At 53.9% G+C, this 25,092-nt stretch overlaps 1 protein-coding gene across 8 annotated transcripts in view; it reads left to right on the top strand.

Moving 5' to 3' along the window:
* Positions 1–25,092, top strand: part of Cen (cerebellar degeneration-related protein 2-like) — a 621,507-nt gene that overhangs the window by 432,625 nt on the left and 163,790 nt on the right. Inside the window, exon 1 of one of the 8 annotated variants that reach the window (XM_069314436.1) lies at positions 12,484–12,507. The exons of the other annotated variants lie outside the window; for them this stretch is intronic. The gene's annotated coding sequence lies outside the window, so the exon portion shown is untranslated. Of the gene's footprint in view, positions 1–12,483; positions 12,508–25,092 lie in introns of those variants that run through there. 8 annotated transcript variants of the gene reach the window in all.

Below are 25,092 nucleotides of genomic sequence, written 5' to 3'. Positions count from 1 at the left end.
ACTTAATTATGAAACCGAATAATGACATGATGTAGTAAGTTTAACGGAAATATTGAATACAATGACTTGAAAAGTTTTCCTTTGACTAATGAAGGTGTATGTTTAATAAAACTGAGTTACGAAAACAATGCCTTAAGATGCTACTGTAAGTAATGACTTAGTGCACGGGCAAGTATCTTTAATTGTACGAAGATGTCTTAGAATGATTTATATTGACATTATTTGAAAATGGATAACTACCAAATGCTCAGTAGTAACTTACTGTGAATTAGTAATGTTACTGTTGTTGTTGTTGTTGTCGTTGTTAATAACGATGATCTACTTACTTACTTACTAAAATGACAGAACCAACTAGTTTTGAGAATTAGTACAGAGATGATTAGAGAATAAGTAGTGGACTGTAATGAACGGGTAAGAACATGTAGCGGAGGGATGGAGGAAAATTGTAAGAAAGGGTTGAAAGTTGGGATGTGTAAAGGATTGAGAGATTGTAAGGGATGGTATCAAGATGTGCGGAAAACATGCTACAACATGTAAAGTAGACAGTGTAGAGAGTTGGGCGGTGAACAAGCTAGGACTTGTAATGGATGGAAGGAGTCGGGTATATTTACATATGACTCATGTTTAAATAAGATATGGGACACAGTAATACACGCTACAACATGTAAAGTAGACAGCGTAGTAAGATGCGAGGCGAACATGCTGAGACATGCTGAGACATGTAAAAGGAATGAGAGAGAGATTGTAAGGGTTGGTACCAAGATGAGCGGAAAACATGCTATAACATGTAGAGTAGAAATAGCGTAGTGAGTTGGGCGGTGAACAAGCTAGGACTTGTATTGGATGGAAAGAGTCGGGGTATATTTACATATGACTCATGTTTAAATAAGATAGAGGAGACGGTAATAGTTGTTTAAGTCTTGTATAAAATTGGAAAGAAGTAGAGAATATGTAAGACTAAGTACAGATCTGAACTTACAGAGAATATGCTATGAACGGGGAAAGAACGCAAATTAACAGCTACATTTTAAATTTACGAGACTTGGATGAGATGGAGGAAGGTGGGAGGGGGTGAAAGATAATTAAACAGGTTGGGGTTATGTGTATACTCGGATAAGAGATACGCTGGAGACGGACTTGATCGAATATATTTATGTCTGATGATCTAAGGCTAATGTCCAGATTAATTTTACTACGTTAGAAAATACGGTGATCTTAAATCTCAGGGTGATTTAGTTGGAAAATAAAGAACTTGTACAAATGAACTAAGCTGGGGCACAAGAGTTGAAACTTAATAACTGAACTGGTTTTTTATTTACTATGTCTGAAAATGTAGTTGGGTGATTTGGACTGAGAGTAATGATTTTACAAAAGTGAGCTTGGACAGAGGACAAGAGCTAGAGTTTTATAATTGTTTACTTCATATTTACTATGTCTGAAATACAGAGGGTAAAAATTTCAGGGAAATTGGACTGATACTAACGAAGATATGAAAGAGAACTAAGGCGGGGACGAGAGCTGGAGCTCAGTAACTGACTTGATCTTATTTACTAACTTTGAAGTATGTCTGCTTTTAATTTTAGGGAAATTGATGGGTTATTTACAAAGATACGAAAGAGAATTAAGGCGGGGACGAGAGCTGGAGCTCGATAACTATTTTGATTTTATTTACGGTGTCTGAAATACAGAGGGTAACAATTTAAGGGAAATTGGACTGTTACTAATGATTTTGTACAAATGAACTAAGCTGGGGACAAGAGCTAGAGTTTGATAATTGTTTGCATTTACTAAACTATGTCTGAAATACAGAGGGTAGAAATTTCAGGGAAATTGGACTGATACTAACGAAGATACGAGAGAGAGCTAAGGCGGAGGACAAGAGCTGGAGCTTGGTAACTAATTACTGTATTGAACTACATTTGAAATATGATTATTTTTAAATTTTAGAGGGATTGGAATGATAGTATTCTTTATACGACAGGGGACTAAGGTGGGGAACGTGAGCTAGAACTTGCTTACTAACATGATTTATTTGTGTAAAACTGACTTGCTTAATGAAAAGGAGCAAACATACTGACTTGCTTAATGAAAAGGAGCAAACATACGATGTTGGAAAATAGTTGAACTGAATGAAAGGAGAGAGAGAGAGAGAGAGAGGAGGGACGGTCCAGATATTATGGATAAGATAAGATAAGATTAAGAGCCGACTGGCTGGCTGACGTCTAAAGTAAACACAGGTGAGGCGACAGATTGCGAGGTAAGGGGGGGAGGGAGGGGGGTGTGATGTACGAGACTTGAAAACCATGACTTACACAGGCGATTTTCTAAATTTATATGAATAACTAAGGCTTACATAGACGATTTTGTAAGTTGAAAACATGTAAAATATGTCCGTAGAGTTCTCCTGGAAGCCCTAAAGTGCTACACACGTTATTTGAATTTCTCCCATAAGGCCTTAACAAACTTCTATGTCTCGGAAATTATTTTCATCATAAGACTTAAACAAACTTCTAAGTCTCGGAAATTATTTTCATTATAAGAACTTTAACAACTTCTAAAATCAGTGACTGACAAAAATTTACCTGAAACCCTGGCTAACACGCGGGATATTTCCCAGAAAAAAAAAAGGAGCCGCTGGCTCTTACAGTCCACAGGGATCCTCCGGCCTGAAAAAAAAAGGAGCCGCTGGCTCTTACAGTCCACAGGGGTCCTCTCCCCCCCAAAAAAAAAGGAGCCTGTGGCTCTTACTCCCTACTACTACCTTGTGCCCCTCTACCCTACCTTGTGCCCCCTCTACCCTACCTTGTGCCCCCTCTACCCTACCTTGTGCCCCCTCTACCCTACCTTGTGCCCCCTCTACCCTACCTTGTGCCCCTCTACCCTACCTTGTGCCCCTCTACCCTACCTTGTGCCCCTCTACCCTACCTTGTGCCCCTCTACCCTACATTGTGCCCCTCTACCCTACATTGTGCCCCCTCTACCCTACCTTGTGCCCCTCTACCCTACCTTGTGCCCCCTCTACCCTACCTTGTGCCCCCTCTACCCTACATTGTGCCCCTCTACCCTACCTTGTGCCCCTCTACCCTACCTTGTGCCCCTCTACCCTACCTTGTGCCCCTCTACCCTACCTTGTGCCCCTCTACCCTACATTGTGCCCCTCTACCCTACATTGTGCCCCTCTACCCTACCTTGTGCCCCCTCTACCCTACCTTGTGCCCCCTCTACCCTACCTTGTGCCCCTCTACCCTACCTTGTGCCCCTCTACCCTACCTTGTGCCCCTCTACCCTACCTTGTGCCCCTCTACCCTACCTTGTGCCCCTCTACCCTACATTGTGCCCCTCTACCCTACATTGTGCCCCCTCTACCCTACCTTGTGCCCCTCTACCCTACCTTGTGCCCCCTCTACCCTACATTGTGCCCCTCTACCCTACCTTGTGCCCCTCTACCCTACCTTGTGCCCCCTCTACCCTACCTTGTGCCCCTCTACCCTACCTTGTGCCCCTCTACCCTACCTTGTGCCCCTCTACCCTACCTTGTGCCCCTCTACCCTACCTTGTGCCCCTCTACCCTACCTTCTGCCCCTCTACCCTACCTTGTGCCCCTCTACCCTACCTTGTGCCCCTCTACCCCACCTTGTGCCCCTCTACCCTACCTTGTGCCCCTCTACCCTACCTTGTGCCCCTCTACCCTACCTTGTGCCCCTCTACCCTACCTTGTGCCCCTCTACCCTACCTTGTGCCCCTCTACCCTACCTTGTGCCCCTCTACCCTACATTGTGCCCCCTCTACCCTACCTTGTGCCCCTCTACCCTACCTTGTGCCCCCTCTACCCTACCTTGTGCCCCCTCTACCCTACCTTGTGCCCCCTCTACCCTACCTTGTGCCCCTCTACCCTACCTTGTGCCCCTCTACCCCACCTTGTGCCCCTCTACCCTACCTTGTGCCCCTCTACCCTACCTTGTGCCCCTCTACCCTACCTTGTGCCCCTCTACCCTACCTTGTGCCCCTCTACCCTACCTTGTGCCCCTCTACCCTACCTTGTGCCCCTCTACCCTACCTTGTGCTCCCTCTACCCTACCTTGTGCCCCTCTACCCTACCTTGTGCCCCTCTACCCTACCTTGTGCCCCCTCTACCCTACCTTGTGCCCCCTCTACCCTATATTGTGCCCCTCTACCCTACCTTGTGCCCCTCTACCCCACCTTGTGCCCCTTCTACCCTACCTTGTGCCCCCTCTACCCTACATTGTGCCCCCTCTACCCTACATTGTGCCCCCTCTACCCTACCTTGTGCCCCTCTACCCTACATTGTGCCCCCTCTACCCTACCTTGTGCCCCTCTACCCTACCTTGTGCCCCTCTACCCTACATTGTGCCCCCTCTACCCTACATTGTGCCCCCTCTACCCTACATTGTGCCCCTCTACCCTACCTTGTGCCCCTCTACCCTACCTTGTGCCCCTCTACCCTACCTTGTGCCCCTCTACCCTACCTTGTGCCCCCTCTACCCTACCTTGTGCCCCCTCTACCCTACCTTGTGCCCCCTCTACCCCACCTTGTGCCCCCTCTACCCTATATTGTGCCCCTCTACCCTACCTTGTGCCCCTCTACCCCACCTTGTGCCCCTTCTACCCTACCTTGTGCCCCCTCTACCCTATATTGTGCCCCTCTACCCTACCTTGTGCCCCTCTACCCTACCTTGTGCCCCTCTACCCCACCTTGTGCCCCTCTACCCTACCTTGTGCCCCCTCTACCCTACCTTGTGCCCCCTCTACCCTACCTTGTGCCCCCTCTACCCCACCTTGTGCCCCCTCTACCCTACCTTGTGCCCCCTCTACCCTACCTTGTGCCCCCTCTACCCTACCTTGTGCCCCTTCTACCCTACCTTGTGCCCCTCTACCCTACCTTGTGCCCCCTCTACCCTACCTTGTGCCCCCTCTACCCCACCTTGTGCCCCTCTACCCTACCTTGTGCCCCCTCTACCCTACCTTGTGCCCCTCTACCCCCACCTTGTGCCCCTCTACCCTACCTTGTGCCCCTCTACCCCCACCTTGTGCCCCTCTACCCTACCTTGTGCCCCTCTACCCCACCTTGTGCCCCTCTACCCTACATTGTGCCCCCTCTACCCTACCTTGTGCCCCTCTACCCTACCTTGTGCCCCTCTCCCCTACCTTGTGCCCCTCTACCCCACCTTGTGCCCCTCTACCCTACCTTGTGCCTCCTCTACCCTACCTTGTGCCCCTCTACCCTACCTTGTGCCCCTCTACCCTACCTTGTGCCCCTCTACCCCACCTTGTGCCCCTCTACCCCACCTTGTGCCCCTCTACCCTACCTTGTGCCCCCTCTACCCTACCTTGTGCCCCCTCTACCCTACCTTGTGCCCAGAGTTGGCTCTTTGGTCCCGCCTCTCAACTGTCAATCAACTGGTGTACAGGTTCCTGAGCCTACTGGGCTCTATCATATCTACACTTGAAACTGTGTATGGAGTCAGCCTCCACCACATCACTGCCTAATGCATTCCACCTGTTAACTACTCTGACACTGAAAAAGTTCTTTCTAATGTCTCTGTGGCTCATTTGGGTACTCTGCTTCCACCTGTGTCCCCTTGTTCGCGTCTCACCCGTGTTAAACAATTTATCCTTATCTACCCCGTCAATTCCTCTGAGAATTTTGTACGTGGTTATCATGTCTCCTTTTACTCTTCTGTCTTCTAGCGTCGTGAGGTGCATTTCATTCAGCCTTTCCTGGTAACTCATGCCTCTTAATTCTGGGACTAGTCTAGTGGCATACCTCTGAACTTTTTCCAGCTTCGTCTTGTGCTTGACAAGGTACGGGCTCCATGCTGGAGCCGCATACTCCAGGATTGGTCTTACATATGTGGTATACAAGGTTCTGAATGATTCCTTGCACAGGTTCCTGAAGGCTGTTCTGATGTTAGCCAGCCTCGCATACGCCGCAGATGTTATTCTTTTTATGTGGGCTTCAGGAGACCGGGATGGTGTGATATCAACTCAGATCTTTCTCTCTTTCCGTTTCGTAAAATACTTCATCTCCCATTCGGTATCCTGAGTCTGGCCTCCTGTTTCCACTGCCTAGTTTCATTACCTTACATTTACTACCTTAAGGCTACCTTGAGGTGCTTCCGGGGCTTAGTGTCCCCGCGGCCCGGTCGTCGACCAGGCCTCCTGGTTGCTGGACTGATCAACCAGGCTGTTAGACGCGGCTGCTCGCAGCCTGACGTATGAGTCACAGCCTGGTTGATCAGGTATCCTTTGGAGGTGCTTATCCAGTTCTCTCTTGAACACTGTGAGGGGTTTGCCAGTTATGCCCCTTATGTGTAGTGGAAGCTTGTTGAACAGTCTCGGGCCTCTGATGTTGATAGAGTTCTCTCTCAGAGTACCTGTTGCACCTCTGCTTTTCAACGGGGGTATTCTGCACATCCTGCCATGTCTTCTGGTCTCATGTGGTGTTATTTCTGTGTGCAGGTTTGGGACCAGCCCCTCAATTATTTTCCACGTGTAAATTATTATGTATCTCTCCCGCCTGCGCTCAAGGGAGTACAGATTTAGGCTCTTTAGTCGGTCCCAGTAATTTAGATGTTTTACTGAGTGGATTCTAGCAGTAAAGGATCTCTGCACGCTCTCTAGGTCAGCAATTTCTCCAGCTTTGAAAGGGGCTGTCATTGTGCAGCAGTACTCCACTCTAGAGAGCACAAGCGTTTTGAAAAGTATCATCATCGGTATAGCATCTCTAGTGTGAAAAGTTCTTGTTATCCAACCTGTCATTTTTCTTGCAGTTGTGACGGCTACTTTATTGTGTTCTTTAAAGGTAAGGTCTTCCGACATGAGTACACCCAGATCCTTTACATTGCCTTTTCGTTCTATGTTATGATTTGCCTGAGTTTTGTACGTGGTTTCTGTTTTTATATTTTCAATTTTTCCGTAGCGCATGAGCTGGAACTTATCCTCGTTAAACACCATATTATTTTCTGTAGCCCATAGAAAGACCTGGTCTATATCTGATTGGAGGTTTGCCGTGTCCTCTATGTTGCCTACTCTCATGAAAATCCTAGTGTCATCTGCAAAGGATGATACAGTGCTATAGGTTGTGTTCTTGTCTATGTCCGATATGAGGATGAGAAAAAGTACTGGAGCAAGCACAGTACCCTGGGGGACTGAGCTCTTCACGGTTGATGGGCTGGATTTTATTTTGTTGACTATTACACATTGGGTTCTGTTAGTCAGGAAATTGTAGATCCATCTGCCTATTTTCCCGGTAATTCCTTTTGAACGCATTTTATGTGCAATAACACCATGGTCACATTTATCAAAGGCTTTTGCGAAATCTGTGTAAATTACATCAGCGTTTTGTTTGTCTTCCATAGCATCTAATGCCATATCATAGTGGTCCAGCAACTGCGACAGGCAAGAGCGCCCTGTTCTGAAACCATGTTGTCCGGGGTTATGGAGATGCTGTGATTCCATGTATTTTGTGATCTTCTTAGCACTCTCTCAAAAATTTTTATGATGTGCGATGTTAGTGCTATCGGTCTGTAATTTTTTGCCTCTGCCTTATTTCCTCCTTTATGGAGTGGTGCTATCTCTGCAGTTTTTAGTATGTCAGGGATAACGCCAGTATCTAGGCTTTGTCTCCACAGAATGTGAAGGGCCTGCGATAGTGGTTTTTTACAATTCTTGATGAATATGGAGTTCCAAGAATCCGGGCCTGGTGCAGAGTGAATAGGCATACTGTTTATGGCTTCTTCAAAATCTAGTGGGGATAGGGCGACGTCTGATATATGATTTGATGTTGGTATCATATCCATGAAAAATTCATTTGGGTTATCAATCTTTAGTGCATTTAATGGCTCGCTGAAAACAGAGTTGTACTGCTTCCTCAATAACTCGCTCATTTCTTTGTTGTCATCAGTGAAAGTTCCATCTCCCTTTCGCAGGGGCCCGATACTAGATGTGGTTTTTTATCTTGATTTTGCATAGGAGAAAAAATATTTCGGATTTCTCTCTATTTCACTGATGGCCTTTTGCTCTCTTTGCCTCTCCTGGGTTTTGTATGATTCTTGTAGCTTGAGTTCAATTGTTTGTATTTCTCTACCTAACCTTCTTCGCCGTTCTTGAGATAGGGTGCGACTCTCAAGTTGTTCCGCGATTCGTTTTCTTCGCCTATATAGGGAACGACGTTCCCGTTCCAATCTGCATCTCTCTCTCTTTTTTCTTAGGGGTATGCGGTTTGAACATATTTCTAGTGCTACTGAGCTTATTTTTTCCAGGCACTGGTTCAGGTTTGCATTTCCTAGCTGTTCTTCCCAGTTTATTTCTGTGAAGTCCTGGTTTATTTGCTCCCAGTTTATCCGTTTATTATTGAAGTTGAATTTGCTGAAATCTCCTCCACCGGGAATCTGGACTGGTTTTGAAGGTCGATTCCCCATGGTTGTCAGAACTTCAATTAAGTTGTGATCTGAGTAACAGGTATTTGTAATCATTATGTTCACGATCAACTCATCATTATTAGTGAAAATGAGGTCCAGCGTGTTCTCCTTCCTAGTTGGTTCTACTATTTGCTGGTTTAAGGCAAACCTATCGCACATCCGTAGCAGGTCATTTGCATGTGCCTGCTCATTTAGGCTACTTCCTGGTATTCTTTCTGATATTACTGTATTAGCCAGGTGCTTCCATTTCAGGTGCCGTAGGTTGAAGTCCCCAAGCAGGATGATGTTCGGAGCTGGATTTGTGAGGTTTTCCAAGCAGTGTTCTATTTTCATTAGTTGGTCTTTAAACTGCTGAGGGTTTGCCTCCGGTGACTTATATACAAGGACAACAACTACATTTAGGATCTCTATTTTGACTATCAGCACTTCCACCATATCATTTGAGGTGTTTAGCAGCTCAGTACAGATGAGTGTGTCTTTGATGTAGAGGCTGACCCCACCCTGAAGCCGGTGTTTCCTATCACATCTGAAGAGATTGTATTCTGAGATCCATATTTCACCATCAAGGTAGTCCTTTGTGTGAGTTTCTGTTAGGGCTGCAAACACTGCATTTGTCTCATGAAGGAGACCATCTATAAAATGAACTTTGTTGGATTTGCGTGTTTTTATACCCTGGATGTTGGCAAATATAAATGATGTTATCGTGTTAGTGGAAGTGCTGGATGCTTTAATTGGTGTTAATATCTGAGGCTCTGGTAAGGAGGCCACTGTGTTTGCGTCCTCTCTAGCATTTGACCGAGTTGGTGGTAGAGTCTGGTCATTTTTAGCCATTCTTCTCCTCCTCCTCTTGCTAAAAAATTATCCCGGTTGATGGAGTAGTGGCTGTTTTCATAGTGGCGGTCTGTCGGTTTTATTCGCCTGGTTCCTCTTATATGAAAAGCTGGACATTCAGCATTGAAGCACTCTTTCCTGTCCAAAGAGTTCTTGCAAATTTCTGGGTGAAAGAATTCACAGCTTTTGGTACATTTACCTGTGTTGAGGAGGTTTCTGCACTTTCTAGGGTGATCGTGTGTACATGTTCCATTTATTCTTCCCGATTCCCCATGCTTACAGGTAGCCCATCTGTAATACCAACAGATTTTGGGGCCTTGTTTGTTTCCCTCTGCCAGGGACCGCACTCTGCTGCGGCGCCCCCGACACTGTGCCCTGCTCCGGGGCCTGTGACACCGCGCTCTGCTCCGGGGCCTGTGACACCACGCTCTGCTCCGGGGCCTGTGACACTGTGCCCTGCTCCGGGGCCTGTGACACCGCGCTCTGCTCCGGGGCCTGTGACACTGTGCCCTGCTCCGGTGCCTGTGACACTGTGCCCTGCTCCGGTGCCTGTGACACAATGCCCTGCTCCGGGGCCTGTGACACCACGCTCTGCTCCGGGGCCTGTGACACTGTGCCCTGCTTCGGTGCCTGTGACACTGTGCCCTGCTCCGGGGCCTGTGACACTGTGCCCTGCTCCGGGGCCTGTGACACCGTGCCCTGCTCCGGGGCCTGTGACACTGTGCCCTGCTCCGGGGCCTGTGACACCGTGCCCTGCTCCGGGGCCTGTGACACTGTGCCCTGCTCCGGTGCCTGTGACACTGTGCCCTGCTCCGGGGCCTGTGACACTGTGCCCTGCTCCGGGGCCTGTGACACTGTGCCCTGCTCCGGGGCCTGTGACACCGTGCCCTGCTCCGGGGCCTGTGACACTGTGCCCTGCTCCGGGGCCTGTGACACTGTGCCCTGCTCCGGGGCCTGTGACACCGCGCTCTGCTCCGGGGCCTGTGACACTGTGCCCTGCTCCGGGGCCTGTGACACTGTGCCCTGCTCCGGGGCCTGTGACACTGTGCCCTGCTCCGGGGCCTGTGACACTGTGCCCTGCTCCGGGGCCTGTGACACCGCGCTCTGCTCCGGGGCCTGTGACACTGTGCCCTGCTCCGGGGCCTGTGACACTGTGCCCTGCTCCGGGGCCTGTGACACTGTGCCCTGCTCCGGGGCCTGTGACACTGTGCCCTGCTCCGGGGCCTGTGACACCGTGCCCTGCTCCGGGGCCTGTGACACCGTGCCCTGCTCCGGTGCCTGTGACACTGTGCCCTGCTCCGGGGCCTGTGACACTGTGCCCTGCTCCGGGGCCTGTGACACTGTGCCCTGCTCCGGGGCCTGTGACACTGTGCCCTGCTCCGGGGCCTGTGACACTGTGCCCTGCTCCGGGGCCTGTGACACTGTGCCCTGCTCCGGGGCCTGTGACACCGCGCTCTGCTCCGGGGCATCACCACTTCTGTTCAGTGGTGATGGTCTTACAAGGTGGGAAGTTGAACGCGGGAGCTGGCCGTGGGTGTTGACCCACGAGTGGGTCAACACGAGTTGTCCTGTGAGTGGACACACCGCCATAGTGACAGTATTGGGCAGCGCCACTCATCCTATGAGTGGACACACCGCCATAGTGACAGTATTGGGCAGCGCCACTCATCCTGTGAGTGGACACACCGCCATAGTGACAGTATTGGGCAGCGCCACTCATCCTGTGAGTGAACACACCGCCATAGTGACGTATTGGGCAGCGCCACTCATCTTGTGAGTGGACACACCGCCATAGTGACAGTATTGGGCAGCGCCACTCATCCTGTGAGTGGACACACCGCCATAGTGACAGTATTGGGCAGCGCCACTCATCCTGTGAGTGGACACACCGCCATAGTGACAGTATTGGGCAGCGCCACTCATCCTGTGAGTGAACACACCGCCATAGTGACGTATTGGGCAGCGCCACTCATCTTGTGAGTGGACACACCGCCATAGTGACAGTATTGGGCAGCGCCACTCATCCTGTGAGTGGACACACCGCCATAGTGACAGTATTGGGCAGCGTCACTCATCCTGTGAGTGGACACACCGCCATAGTGACAGTATTGGGCAGCGCCACTCATCCTGTGAGTGGACACACCGCCATAGTGACAGTATTGGGCAGCGCCACTCATCCTGTGAGTGGACACACCGCCATAGTGACAGTATTGGGCAGCGCCACTCATCCTGTGAGTGGACACACCGCCATAGTGACAGTATTGGGCAGCGCCACTCATCCTGTGAGTGGACACGCCGCCATAGTGACAGTATTGGGCAGCGCCACTCATCCTGTGAGTGGACACACCGCCATAGTGACAGTATTGGGCAGCGCCACTCATCCTGTGAGTGGACACACCGCCATAGTGACAGTATTGGGCAGCGCCACTCATCCTGTGAGTGAACACACCGCCATAGCAGCATGTACAACACTCCCCAATAGGAAGAAAACCCGCTGGGTTGTTCATCCTGTCACTTGCTCGTCCCAGACACAGCTGGGACTTGTTGAGGCGTGTTGGGGCCTCGGGTCCCAGCACGGTGAGGAAGGAGTTGGACTTTTGCTTCCCGGGCAAGACTTGTTTGGCCGCCTGATGGCTTAATCGTCTTAAGAGAGGTTGGTGTTGATGCTCAGTCTTGAGAGTCATTGCTGTTGTTGGTTGGTTACCCCCTGGTCGTGGGCCCCTGGGGGGGGGGACGACCCATAACTCTCGCATCTTAGGGTTAAGGAGTTTTGGAGTGAGAGGAGATTTGGGCAGGATATCTTTCATGTCCCTCACAAGACCCACAGAGTTATTCCGGGCATTGTACCTTTCACGCCTGCCCCCGCCCCCCCCCCCCCCAAGGAGTACCCAGGCCCCCCCCCAAGGAGTACCCAGGGCCTCCCCCCTCCAAGGAGTTCCCAGGGCCTCCCCCCTCCAAGGAGTACCCAGGGCCTCCCCCTTCAAGGAGTACCCAGGGCCCGCCCCCCTTCAAGGAGTACCCAGGGCCCGCCCCCCTTCAAGGAGTACCCAGGGCCCGCCCCCCTTCAAGGAGTACCCAGGGCCCGCCCCCCTCCAAGGAGTACCCAAGCTCCCCCCCCCCCCCAAGGAGTACCGAGGGCCCGCCACCATCTCCCGGTAACCAACGCCAGGAGGAGCCCGACGCTTCCCGCTCAGTTACCGACCAGCCGTCGTGAGCGTCGGACGTGCGCGGCCTGGTACGTGTGCGAGCGGCGGCCCCTCGCTGCTCCCTCTTAAACCCTTAACATCGTTTGCTTACCTGCGTGTGTCTGAGTGTGCGAGGTTCACCTTTCTGCCCTAACTGTGGTGATGGTGGAGGGGGAAGATTGAGTGCGTGCTTGACGGCCAAGCAGATTGACTTAATATAATTTGAATTCATCTTGTCTTACCAGCATCGAGAGGGGGAAAGGGGGGGGGGGATTTGGTCACTATGAATAAAGAAGACTTGTTTACATCAAGAGTGTGTGTGGTAGAAGTGACATGAGTGCTTCGTCACCAACGCTCAGTGGCGGGTTGTGGAGACATGTTCCCGTCATCAATGTTCCTCACTCATACTCAGCTGACAAATTGGACTTGAAATACATCTCCTTCACGAAAAACGACCTGCAGGCCTGCTGAGTGACACCTGTCCAGCAGACGACGACCTGCAGACCTGCTGAGTGACACCTGTCCAGACGACGACCTGCAGGCCTGCTGAGTGACACCTGTCCAGACGACGACCTGCAGGCCTGCTGAGTGACACCTGTCCAGCAGACGACCTGCAGGCCTGCTGAGTGACACCTGTCCAGCAGACGACCTGCAGGCCTGCTGAGTGACACCTGTCCAGCAGACGACGACCTGCAGGCCTGCTGAGTGACACCTGTCCAGCAGGAGACGACCTGCAGGCCTGCTGAGTGACGCCTGTCCAGCAGACGACCTGCAGGCCTGCTGAGTGACACCTGTCCAGCAGACGACCTGCAGGCCTGCTGAGTGACACCTGTCCAGACGACGACCTGCAGGCCTGCTGAGTGACACCTGTCCAGCAGACGACCTGCAGGCCTGCTGAGTGACACCTGTCCAGACGACGACCTGCAGGCCTGCTGAGTGACACCTGTCCAGCAGACGACCTGCAGGCCTGCTGAGTGACACCTGTCCAGCAGACGACGACCTGCAGGCCTGCTGAGTGACACCTGTCCAGCAGGAGACGACCTGCAGGCCTGCTGAGTGACGCCTGTCCAGCAGACGACCTGCAGGCCTGCTGAGTGACACCTGTCCAGCAGACGACGACCTGCAGGCCTGTCCAGCAGACGACGACCTGCAGGCCTGTCCAGCAGACGACGACCTGCAGGCCTGTCCAGCAGACGACGACCTGCAGGCCTGCTGAGCGACACGTTTGATTGTCATGCGCATGCGCGATGACTTTTGAAATGGCTGAGTGAGTGAAGGGTTTAGGTCACAGTGTTGACCTCCAAGGGTGACCCCTGGTGTTGATCTCCAAGGGTGACCCCTGGTGTTGACCTCCAAGGGTGACCCCTGGAGAGTCACCTGGTGCTGGGAGGGTGGATTACGATAACGAAAATGTGCGGGCATTGTTATCACGAAATACAGGGCACACACACACACACGCACGCACGAACAAAACATTAAAGCACACGAAGTCACACACACACACACACACACACACACACACACACACACACACACACACACACAACACACACACACAGACACACACACACAAAACAAAACACACACACACACACAATTAGGTGAGTACAATAAGCACAATTAGGTGAGTACACAGACACACACACACACACACACACACACACACACAGACACACAGACACAGACACACAGACACAGACACACAGACACACACACACACACAGACACACACACAGACACACACACACACAGACACACACACAGACACACACACACACAGACACACACACACACAGACACACACACACAGACACACACACACACAGACACACACACACACAGACACACACACACACAGACACACACACACACAGACACACACACACAGACACACACACAGACACACACACAGACACACACACACACACAGACACAGACACACACACACACACACAGACACAGACACACACACACACACATACAGCACACAAATCCCAGCGATGATTGAAATGGAAATTGGTGAGATATTATTGACCCGGAACGGGTATTGAGGCCAGGAAGTGCATGTTACAACACACTCGACACACGCACTTCAGCGAGTGAGTGCATCTCCTACCAATCAACTTGAGGTTCTCGTGTTTTCTTCGTGGTGTATCAGTGACATGTATGGTGAAGGGACCGTCTGGACCTGTCCCAGCGGGCCAGCTGCTGGTCCACCACTCCCCACAAGTGTGTCGTGACACAGGGTGAAGTGTGTAGCTTTCTTAGCAATGTTTTCCTATGTTCAAATGTTGGTCGGTTTTACTGCTTATGGTAATTAATGGTTCATTAGATTTTCATCGTCATATGGACACTTCTTGGGTTTTAAAATTATATATATATATATATATATATATATATATATATATATATATATATATATATATATATATATATATATAATGTCGTACCTAGTAGCCAGAACTCACTTCTCGGCCTACTATGCAAGGCCCGATTTGCCTAATAAGCCAAGTTTTCCTGAATTAATATATTTTCTCTAATTTTTTTCTTATAAAATGATAAAGCTACCCATTTCATTATGTATGAGGTAAAAAAAAATTTATTGGAGTTAAAATTAACGTAGATATATTACCGAACCTAACCAACCCTACCTAACCTAACCTATCTTTATAGGTTAGGTTAGGTTAGGTAGCCGAAAAAGTTAGGTTAGGTTAGGTAGGTTAGGTAGTCGAAAAACAATTAATTCATGAAAACTTGGCTTATTAGGCAAAATGGGCCTTGCATAGTAGGCTGAGAAGTGCGTTCTGGCTAATAGGTACGACATATATATATATATATATATATATCTTTTTTACTGGTGGCCGTAGCAACTGTGTGAACTTTGTGAAGTAGATGAATGAGATATATTAACATATGAGTGGGATTGGGTGGTTATAATAGGAGCCGCCTCGTATGGGCCAATAGGAGCCGCCTCGTATGGACCAATAGGAGCCGCCTCGTATGGGCCAATAGGAGCTGCCTCGTATGGACCAACAGGAGCTGCCTCGTATGGGCCAATAGGAGCCGCCTCGTATGGACCAATAGGAGCCGCCTCGTATGGGCCAATAGGAGCTGCCTCGTATGGACCAACAGGAGCTGCCTCGTATGGGCCAATAGGAGCCGCCTCGTATGGACCAATAGGAGCCGCCTCGTATGGGCCAATAGGAGCTGCCTCGTATGGACCAACAGGAGCTGCCTCGTATGGGCCAATAGGAGCCGCCTCGTATGGGCCAATAGGAGCTGCCTCGTATGGACCAACAGGAGCCGCCTCGTATGGGCCAATAGGAGCTGCCTCGTATGGACCAACAGGAGCTGCCTCGTATGGACCAACAGGAGCTGCCTCGTATGGGCCAATATGAGCTGCCTCGTATGGACCAACAGGAGCTGCCTCGTATGGGCCAATAGGAGCCGCCTCGTATGGACCAACAGGAGCTGCCTCGTATGGGCCAATAGGAGCTGCCTCGTATGGGCCAATAGGAGCCGCCTCGTATTGACCAACAGGAGCTGCCTCGTATGGACGAACAGGAGCTGCCTCGTATGGACCAACAGGAGCTGCCTCGTATGGACCAACAGGAGCTGCCTCGTATGGACCAACAGGAACTGCCTCGTATGGGCCAATAGGAGCCGCCTCGTATGGGCCAATAGGAGCCGCCTCGTATGGACCAACAGGAGCTGCCTCGTATGGGCCAATAGGAGCTGCCTCGTATGGACCAACAGGAGCTGCCTCGTATGGACCAACAGGAGCTGCCTCGTATGGACCAACAGGAGCTGCCTCGTATGGACCAACAGGAGCTGCCTCGTATGGACCAACAGGAACTGCCTCGTATGGGCCAATAGGAGCCGCCTCGTATGGGCCAATAGGAGCCGCCTCGTATGGACCAACAGGAGCTGCCTCGTATGGGCCAATAGGAGCTGCCTCGTATGGACCAACAGGAGCTGCCTCGTATGGACCAACAGGAGCTGCCTCGTATGGGCCAATAGGAGCTGCCTCGTATGGACCAACAGGAGCTGCCTCGTATGGGCCAATAGGAGCTGCCTCGTATGGACCAACAGGAGCTGCCTCGTATGGGCCAATAGGAGCTGCCTCGTATGGACCAACAGGAGCTGCCTCGTATGGACCAACAGGAGCTGCCTCGTATGGACCAACAGGAGCTGCCTCGTATGGACCAACAGGAGCTGCCTCGTATGGACCAACAGGAGCTGCCTCGTATGGACCAACAGGAGCTGCCTCGTATGGACCAACAGGAGCTGCCTCGTATGGACCAACAGGAGCTGCCTCGTATGGGCCAATAGGAGCTGCCTCGTATGGACCAACAGGAGCTGCCTCGTATGGACCAACAGGAGCTGCCTCGTATGGGCCAATAGGCCTTCTGCAGTTACCTTTATTCTTAAGTACCGTTGTTGGGGTCACACTGAAACAGTCACAACGTAATCTCTTGGCAACATTTACCTGGAACAAACAAACAAACAAACGAGATTATTTACGTTGCAGCTACTTTATACTGTTTTATTTTTGCTGAACTAAAACTTGAGACTTTTATTGTTACATAAAAAAGTTAATCTTGGCTCCCAAGCCTTGAGAGATCAAGGCTTACGACCCCCCTCGGCAGACACTGACATTCTTGTTAGGTTACGTGTGTGTGTGTGGGGGGTCTGCCTCTCACTCCCTACCCTCACTCTCTCACTCACTCACTCCCTTCCCTCACTCTCTCACTCACTCACTCCCTCCCTCCCTCACAACTTCCATAGGTCTGCCTCTCCCTCCCTACCCTCCCTCACTCTCTCCCTCCCTCACTCTCTCCCTCCCTCACTCTCTCCCTCCTTCTCTCCCTCACTCACTCACGCACTCACTCCCTCCCTCCCTCACAACTTCCATAGGTCTGCCTCTCCCTCCCTCACTCTCTCCCTCCCTCCCTACCCTCCCTCACTATCTCCCTCCCTCTCTCCCTCACTCACTCACGCCCTCACTCACTCACTCACTCACTCACTCACTCCCTCCCTCCCTCCCTCCCTCCCTCCCTCACAACTTCCATAGGTCTGCCTCTCCCTCCCTACCCTCCCTCACTCTCTCCCTCCCTCACTCTCTCCCCCCTCCCTACCCTCCCTCACTCTCTCCCTCCCTCACTCTCTCCCCCCCTCCCTACCCTCCCTCACTCTCTCCCTCCCTACCCTCCCACACACTCTCCCTCCCTCTCTCCCTCCCTCTCTCCCTCACTCTCTCCCTCACTCTCTCCCTCCCTCACTCACTCACTCACTCACTCACTCACTCACTCACTCACTCACTCACTCACTCACTCACTCACTCACTCACTCACTCACTCCCTCCCAGAGGTGTGCGTCCCATGAGCAGCCTTCTCTCACTCAAGCTGCTCAGGGAGGGTTCCTACTTGGCTTCTTAAGGCGAAGAGTTAAGGGGTAACATGATCAAGGTGTACAAGTAGGTGAATGGTCATAACAAAGGGGGATATTAATTGGGTATTAAAAGTATCAACATAAGACACAACACAAAACAATGTGTATAAATTGTACAAGTTTACATTGAAGAAAGACCTGGGTAAATACTTGTTCGGTAACGCTGCAGGATTGTTGACATGTGAAACCAATTACTGCGTAACATAATAGAAGTAGGATCCCTCGATTGTTTCAAGCGTAGGTTAGACATATAAATGAGTGGGATTGGGTGGATATAAATAGGAGGTGCCTCGTATGGGTCAATAGGGCTTCTGCAGTTACCTTCATTCTTATGTTCTTCTTAGCTGATTTCTTCTGGAGCGGAGGGGGGGGGGGGGGGTGCCGTCGACACCCTTCTCCTATCCTGAACCTTGCTGCGGTTGTACGAATTATCGGCTAATATCATCTGGTACACTGTGGCGAGTGGTCCAATTACAGTCATAGAGGTAGTTTGGTGGATTAAACGTTCGCGGTCGCCCTCCCGCCGCGTGTGTGCGTATAACCTATGTACACACAGGATCACGCACACTCACTGTACACAGGATCACCAGCGTCGTAGGTGATCGATGGTGTGCGTTCCGTCTTGGGCCACCAGCTATGGGAGTGGGGCGTCTCATCTTGGGCCACCAGCTGTGGGAGCGGGGAGTCTCATCTTGGGCCAGCAGCTGTGGGAGCGGGGAGTCTCATCTTGGGCCAGCAGCTGTGGGAGCGGGGCGTCTCATCTTGGGCCACCAGCTGTGTGAGTGGGGCGTCTCATCTTGGGCCACCAGCTATGGGAGTGGGGCGTCTCATCTTGGGCCACCAGCTGTGGGAGTGGGGCGTCTCATCTTGGGCCACCAGCTGTGGGAGCGGGGAGTCTCATCTTGGGCCAGCAGCTGTGGGAGCGGGGCGTCTCATCTTGGGCCACCAGCTGTGTGAGTGGGGCGTCTCATCTTGGGCCACCAGCTATGGGAGTGGGGCGTCTCATCTTGGGCCACCAGCTGTGGGAGTGGGGCGTCTCATCTTGGGCCACCAGCTGTGGGAGTGGGGCGTGTCATCTTGGGCCACCAGCTGTGGGAGTGGGGCGTGTCATCTTGGGCCACCAGCTGTGGGAGTGGGGCGTCTCATCTTGGGCCACCAGCTGTGGGAGTGGGGCGTCTCATCTTGGGCCACCAGCTGTGGGAGTGGGGCGTCTCATCTTGGGCCACCAGCTGTGGGAGTGGGGCGTCTCATCTTGGGCCACCAGCTGTGGGAGTGGGGCGTCTCATCTTGGGCCACCAGCTGTGGGAGTGGGGCGTCTCATCTTGGGCCACCAGCTGTGGGAGTGGGGCGTCTCATCTTGGGCCACCAGCTGTGGGAGTGGGGCGTGTCATCTTGGGCCACCAGCTGTGGGAGTGGGGCGTTTCATCTTGGGCCACCAGCTGTGGGAGTGGGGCGTTTCATCTTGGGCCACCAGCTGTGGGAGTGGGGCGTCTCATCTTGGGCCACCAGCTGTGGGAGTGGGGCGTCTCATCTTGGGCCACCAGCTGTGGGAGTGGGGCGTCTCATCTTGGGCCACCAGCTGTGGGAGTGGGGCGTCTCATCTTGGGCCACCAGCTGTGGGAGTGGGGCGTGTCATCTTGGACCACCAGCTGTGGGAGTGGGGCGTCTCATCTTGGGCCACCAGCTGTGAGAGTGGGGCGTCTCATCTTGGGCCACCAGCTGTGGGAGTGGGGCGTCTCATCTTGGGCCACCTGCTGTGGGAGTGGGGCGTCTCATCTTGGGCCACCAGCTGTGGGAGCGGGGCGTCTCATCTTGGGCCACCAGCTGTGGGAGTGGGGCGTCTCATCTTGGGCCACCAGCTGTGGGAGTGGGGCGTCTCATCTTGGGCCACCAGCTGTGGGAGTGGGGCGTGTCATCTTGGGCCACCAGCTGTGGGAGTGGGGCGTCTCATCTTGGGCCACCAGCTGTGGGAGTGGGACTTCTCATCTTGGGCCACCAGCTGTGGGAGCGGGGCGTCTCATCTTGGGCCACCAGCTGTGGGAGCGGGGCGTCTCATCTTGGAGCAATCTTTCAAACATTGGGTCCTCTAACATTTCGATGGTGTTCCACACCCTGATGGCTTGGTGCTGCAGTCTGATGTTTAGTGGCTGTGTGTTCAGGAGTTCGTGGAGCTCCTGGATTGTCTGATCATATGGTGGACGGTGTTTTGCTGCTCTCCTTAGCGCCTTATTTTGTACTGCTTGCAGTTTCTGCATGTTAGTTTTCTTTATGGTGTGTAGTGGTACTGGGGGATACTCTACATGCGGCCCAACTAGCATGTTGGTTTAAAGGTGTGTCGTGGTACTGGTGGAGGGGGGGGGGGGTCGAGGGGGGGGGACCAGTGATCCAAAACAAGAATAGGAGACCGAGGGGTAGTGAGGGGGGGGGAGGAGTGGTAGGAAATTCCGAGGTAAAGCTTGGGGCAGTGCCCGCCTGTTGGAGGAGTCTGGTGGGTGTGGTGCTGACCTGTCCGGCGAGAGGGGGGCGGGGGGCGTTTTGTCCCGGGCTGGGAGGAGGGGAGGGGTGATGGGGGAGGGGAGGGAGGGGTGCTGGGGTAGGGTAGGGGAGGGAGGGGTGCTGGGGTAGGGTAGGGGAGGGAGGGGTGCTGGGGCAGGGTAGGGGAGGGAGGGGTGTTGGGGTAGGGTAGGGGAGGGAGGGGTGCTGGGGTAGGGGAGGGGAGGGAGGGGTGCTGGGGTAGGGGAGGGGAGGGAGGGGTGCTGGGGTAGGGTAGGGGAGGGAGGGGTGCTGGGGTAGGGTAGGGAGGGAGGGGTGCTGGGGTAGGGTAGGGGAGGGAGGGGTGCTGGGGAAGGGTAGGGGAGGGAGGGGTTCTGGGGTAGGGGAGGGGAGGGAGGGGTGCTGGGGTAGGGTAGGGGAGGGAGGGGGTGCTGGGGTAGGGTAGGGGAGGGAGGGGTGCTGGGGTAGGGGAGGGGAGGGAGGGGTGCTGGGGTAGGGTAGGGGAGGGAGGGGTGCTGGGGTAGGGGAGGCAGCGTACCAGGGGTCAACACACAGGTAAGGTCTCTGGACCCCACACCAGCCCCACACACCATTCATGGACGCCTCACCAACTCCTCCTCCTCACAGATTACGTCGCTATTCGCTCCACGTAAACTGAAAATGAAAGCGGCTGACGAAAGTGACGAACTTTCCCGTTTTCTGTTTTGGGTCCTCTGACTTAGGCTGTTAGTTCAGGAGAGGAAACTTTCAATTAACGGTTTTAATGACGTTATGAAACCTCAGGAGAACTTCCTGCCATTCTAACCTACCAGAGGAGCCTTGACTTAATGCTTTGGACAAAAAAGAAATCAATTTTTTTCAGTTTTTATTTTCAATTTGTTTTTCATTTTCACACCTGTACAGGTGTGTGCAGCATCTCCCACACCTGCCTCACCTTTACTGGGGTGTCCCGTGTGTAAACACCGTCTTAAATATGTGCTGTTTTAGGCACATGTTCCCTTGGCCTTGTAAGCGTCTGTGATCCCCCGGGGCCCTCTCTCAACACCTGTCACCCCCCGGGTCCCTCTCCTAACACCTGTCATCCCCCGGGGCCCTCTCCCAACACCTGTCACCCCTCGGGGCCCTCTCCCAACACCTGTCACCCCCCGGGGCCCTCACCCTACACCTGTCACCCCCCGGGGTCCTCTCCCAACACCTGTCGTCCCCTGTGGCCATCTCCCAACACCTGTCATCCCCCTGTGGCCCTCTCCCAACACCTGTCACCCCTGGGTCCCCTCTCCCAATACCTGTCATCCCCGGGGTCTTCTCCCAACACCTGTTACCCCTCGGGGTCCTCTCCCAACACCTGTCGTCCCCTGTGGCCCTCTCCCAACACCTGTCGTCCCCTGTGGCCCTCTCCCAACACCTGTCGTCCCCTGTGGCCCTCTCCCAACACCTGTCGTCCCCTGTGGCCCTCTCCCAACACCTGTCGTCCCCTGTGGCCCTCTCCCAACACCTGTCGTCCCCTGTGGCCCTCTCCCAACACCTGTCGTCCCCTGTGGCCCTCTCCCAACACCTGTCGTCCCCTGTGGCCCTCTCCCAACACCTGTCACCCCCCGGGGCCCTCTCCCAACACCTGCCACCCCCCGGGGCTCTCTCCCAACACCTGTCACCCCCCCCCCCGGGGCCCTCTCCCAACACGTGTCACCCCCCGGGGCCCTCTCCCAACACGTGTCACCCCCCGGGGCCCTCTCCCAACACGTGTCACCCCCCGGGGCCCTCTCCCAACACCTGTCATCCCGTGGGGCTCTCTTCCAACACCTGTCACCCCCCGGGGCTCTCTCCCAACACCTGTCACCCCCCGTGGCCCTCTCCCAACACCTGTCACCCCCCGTGGCCCTCTCCCAACACCTGTCACCCCCCGGGGCCCTCTCCCAACACGTGTCACCCCCCGGGGCCCTCTCCCAACACCTGTCACCCCCGGGGCCCTCTCCCAACACCTGTCATCCCGTGGGGCTCTCTTCCAACACCTGTCACCCCCCGGGGCTCTCTCCCAACACCTGTCACCCCCCGTGGCCCTCTCCCAACACCTGTCACCCCCCGGGGCCCTCTCCCAACACCTGTCATCCCGTGGGGCTCTCTTCCAACACCTGTCACCCCCCGGGGCCCTCTCCCAACACCTGTCACCCCCCGGGGCCCTCTCCCAACACCTGTCACCCCCCGGGGCCCTCTCCCAACACCTGTCACCCCCCGGGTCCCTCTCCTAACACCTGTCATCCCCCGGGGCCCTCTCCCAACACCTGTCACCCCTCGGGGCCCTCTCCCAACACCTGTCACCCCCCGGGGCCCTCACCCAACACCTGTCACCCCCCGGGGTCCTCTCCCAACACCTGTCGTCCCCTGTGGCCATCTCCCAACACCTGTCATCCCCCTGTGGCCCTCTCCCAACACCTGTCACCCCTGGGTCCCCTCTCCCAATACCTGTCATCCCCCGGGGTCTTCTCCCAACACCTGTCACCCCTCGGGGTCCTCTCCCAACACCTGTCGTCCCCTGTGGCCCTCTCCCAACACCTGTCGTTCCCTGTGGCCCTCTCCCAACACCTGTCGTCCCCTGTGGCCCTCTCCCAACACCTGTCGTCCCCTGTGGCCCTCTCCCAACACCTGTCGTCCCCTGTGGCCCTCTCCCAACACCTGTCGTCCCCTGTGGCCCTCTCCCAACACCTGTCACCCCCCGGGGCCCTCTCCCAACACCTGCCACCCCCCGGGGCTCTCTCCCAACACCTGTCACCCCCCCCCCCGGGGCCCTCTCCCAACACGTGTCACCCCCCGGGGCCCTCTCCCAACACGTGTCACCCCCCGGGGCCCTCTCCCAACACGTGTCACCCCCGGGGCCCTCTCCCAACACGTGTCACCCCCCGGGGCCCTCTCCCAACACCTGTCACCCCCCGGGGCCCTCTCCCAACACCTGTCATCCCGTGGGGCTCTCTTCCAACACCTGTCACCCCCCGGGGCCCTCTCCCAACACGTGTCACCCCCCGGGGCCCTCTCCCAACACGTGTCACCCCCCGGGGCCCTCTCCCAACACCTGTCACCCCCCGGAGCCCTCTCCCAACACCTGTCACCCCCCGGGGCCCTCTCCCAACACCTGTCATCCCGTGGGGCTCTCTTCCAACACCTGTCACCCCCCGGGGCTCTCTCCCAACACCTGTCATCCCGTGGGGCTCTCTCCCAACACCTGTCACCCCCCGGGGCCCTCTCCCAACACCTGTCACCCCCCGGGGCCCTCTCCCAACACCTGTCACCCCCCGGGGCCCTCTCCCAACACCTGTCACCCCCCGGGGCCCTCTCCCAACACCTGTCATCCCGTGGGGCTCTCTTCCAACACCTGTCACCCCCCGGGGCTCTCTCCCAACACCTGTCACCCCCCGCAAGGTAACCGGGCCAGCGTGTATGGTCAGGTCAGCTGTAGATGTACAAGAGCCAGGAGCCAGATTCACGAAGCAGTTAAGCAAGTACTTACGAATGTGTACATCTTTCCTCAATCTTTGACGGCTTTGGTTACATTTATTAAACAGTTTACAAGCATGAAAACTTGCCACTCAACTGTTGTTATTGTTATAAACAGCCTCCTGGTGCTTCCGAGCTCATTAACTGTTTAATAATTGTAAACAAAGCCGCCAAAGATTGGGAAAAGATGTACAGGTTCGTAAGTGCTTGCGTAACTGCTTCGTGAATCTGGCCCCAGGTTCGTAAGTGCTTGCGTAACTGCTTCGTGAATCTGGCCCCAGGTTCGTAAGTGCTTGCGTAACTGCTTCGTGAATCTGGCCCCAGGGGGGGTGGACGGGCTCCTTGCGGTACTCCGCTCCTCACCTCACTCGGGTCACCGAAGTCGCTGGCGATACTGAGCTCCAAGCTCGCGGGCGGCGCGCTCGCTCACACTTGATTTGCTGCGTGCATTATGTGACCCAGACAACTGTTGTGGGCGGCAGTGGGGTTGTGGCGCAAGTCCACAATGCTTCATTAACGGATCCACAACGCACTTGTTAAGAAAGTAAGTCAATGGAGGGCTGATTAGCGTGACGAGTGGTTCATGTTTGCTGACTTGTTTACTGGGGGGGGGGGGGGGGGCGCCTGACGGCTGAGTAAACAGCGCTTAGAATTCGTAGTCCTGAGGTTCTTGGTTCGATCCCCGGCGGAGGCGGAAACAAATGGGCACAGTTTCTTTCACCCTGATGTGCCCCGGTTACCTAGCAGTAAATAGGTACCTGGGAGTTAGGCAGCTGCTACGGGCTGCTTCCTGGGAATGTGTAACAAAAAGTAGGCCTGGTCGAGGACCGGGCCGCGGGGACGCTAAGCCCCGAAATCATCTCAAGATGACCTCAAGGTGATCATGGCCCCAGACCCGGCTCGGGGACAGGCTGAGCTTGGGGGAGCTGGCTCCATCAGGCTCTTAAGAAACTGGATCAAAGTTCAAGTAGCTAAGCTAGTTTGTTTTGATAACTTAGTTACGCTGTTTAACATGTGGCCTTTTATTATGAACAATGTGTTCAGGTGGTGAACACCGGCGGTCGTGTTGCCACTTACAGGGTTTGTGAACATGTTCACTGTGTTCACATCGCACTAAGATACCCGGTACCCCAAGAGACCACAACAAACCCATAACAAGTCTGGTAGCCTAATTTGTTTGGCCGGGGCCCCCCACTCCCAGCCTG

The sequence above is a fragment of the Procambarus clarkii genome, chromosome 79 (genome assembly GCF_040958095.1).
Source record: "Procambarus clarkii isolate CNS0578487 chromosome 79, FALCON_Pclarkii_2.0, whole genome shotgun sequence".
NCBI lineage: Eukaryota > Metazoa > Arthropoda > Malacostraca > Decapoda > Cambaridae > Procambarus > Procambarus clarkii.
Note: the sequence above shows the minus strand (reverse complement) of the source record. Positions and strands in the feature narration are given on the sequence as shown.